This window comes from Charadrius vociferus, unplaced genomic scaffold (assembly GCF_000708025.1).
Source record: "Charadrius vociferus isolate BGI_N301 unplaced genomic scaffold, ASM70802v2 scaffold49, whole genome shotgun sequence".
NCBI lineage: Eukaryota > Metazoa > Chordata > Aves > Charadriiformes > Charadriidae > Charadrius > Charadrius vociferus.
The window spans coordinates 5,501,242-5,503,314 of NW_009661375.1; positions in this window are offsets into that span (position 1 = coordinate 5,501,242).

Consider the following 2,073-nt stretch of genomic DNA (forward strand, 5'->3'; position numbering starts at 1 on the left):
AAAAAAAAAAACAACCCCCCCTCCCCAATAAATAGAAAAATAAATCAACAGCATTACATAATTAAAAAAAAAAAAAAGCCTTTGGGGTGTGAGTGTGTGTGGTGTGTACACGCGTGGGGGCCGGTGCGAGGCGTCCCCCGGGGGCCGGTGCGGGAGGCTGGGGAAGGGGTGTGTGTGTGTGTGTTGATGAAAGGCGCTAATACTGCCAGTTTACATAATTTTTCTCTCCAGGCCATGAAGTTACCTTGATGAGCAGCTTTCTGCAGCAATCAGATTATAGCTCCCAACCCAGATATTAAAATAACGGTTACAGTCCCATATCTTGCGTGTTGGCAAACTTGGGAGAAATGAAGGGGAGGGGGGGAGGGAGAGAAAGAGCCAGAAAAGGGGTTTTGTAAAAAAGAAGAAAAGAAAACCGCAGAGAAGCTTTAAACTAGTCTTTCGTTTGTAACCTTTTGCAACCTTTATTTCCCGTATATGAAAAGCTCCTTTTATTGAGACCCAGAAAGAACTTTTTTTCTCCCTCCCCCCCCCCTTTGGATTTTTAATTAGAGCCCATCAATTGCAGCCATATATATAGGAATCGATATAAAGTAATCCGTGGAGATGGGCTAAGGTTTTAATCGAAAATCTTCTTTGCCATTCTTTGCAGATCTTCTTTAGCCGCTGGCTGGTGGAGAAACAAATGTTCATTAAAAAAATACCCCCCGAAACCCCTAAAAGCAGCCCCCTCCCCCAACAAAGTCACAACGCAGAAAGCTCGCAAAAGATCAGAAACCAACTGTTGTTACCATGCGAATAAGAAATTACTCTTCTGCTTAACTTCCTTCTCCCTTGCAAGGAGTTATTTTTCCTATTGGAAACTTTAAAACGAGCCCCGGAGATGGCAGTTAATTTTTCCTTTCTGCAGTTGTATATGGGTAATGGTGTTTTCCCCGCGGGAAGGGTCTGGCTTCTGCGCCCGCGAGTGTCTGTGTGTCCGGTAACAAAGATCCCACAAGTACAACCCTGCGGTGAAATCCAGACACCGTCCTCTTGCAGCTTCACAGGCTCACAAATATCCCACTTTCTTTTCTTTTCTTTTTTTTTTTTTTTCTTTTCTCTGTTCTTTTCTTTCATTTTTTAAAAAGTGTTTTACATTATGTAAAATTTAACTCTTTGCTGTCACGCCATCCAATATTTCTTTTCTAATGTAAAAAAAAAGAAAGGAGGAAAAAAATCCCAACTCCCCCAAAGCTCCCCCAGCCTTCCTCCTTTCTAAAGAACCAGGGCTGTTTTTCTCCAGGGGAAGGAGGGGAGTGGAAGCTAAATATGAAACAATGCGGGCAGCTCCGGGTTTATTTTGGTAAATTAATTGTGAGACTGTTCTGGCTCCTGTGTGTTTCTGCATGATTAAACTGTGCTATTTGTTCCCCAAAGCTGCACATTAGCAGAAAGTGCAAGTCTATTTTAAAGCATCATCCTCAGGTTTAATGTAAGCAAACTAGGCTGAGTGAAAAGTTTACCCGAGTAATTGCGGCTAAGAGTCGACCGTAGTTGTTTTAATCATTATTTTCTATCTGATAAGTGCGTTTTAAAGAATGGGCTCTGCATTTTTTTAATCTGAAGGAAGCGAATCTGACCGTATTTGTACCCAACCTCGCGTCTTATCTGTATGAAATTTCAATTTATTTAAAAGCCTGGTATTTAATACACTACGCGGGCCACATTTAGTTTAGACAAACCCCCTCTTGTACTTTCTCCGTAATCACGCCTAATGAAAACGTGGGATTTTCCCATTATTAAAAAAAAAAAAAAAGTGAAAATATAATGCATCTTCATTAGGAAAATTGACTGCTGTGCTCAAGACAGTTCTTAATTGAAAAGGCAACCTATTTTAATGGTGTGGTTGAGGAGAAGATTACATACTTTATCCAAACACAAAGACAATTAATAATGAGGACCAGGCTGCTGCCATTAACTCTAATGTAGTTACATCAATGTCAATGGAAGTGCTCGTACCTGAGAGGTGCTGGGGGATGCGCCCCGCGTCCCCCCTCCGCCCTGCGCGCCCGCGGCTCATCCCCTCCTCCG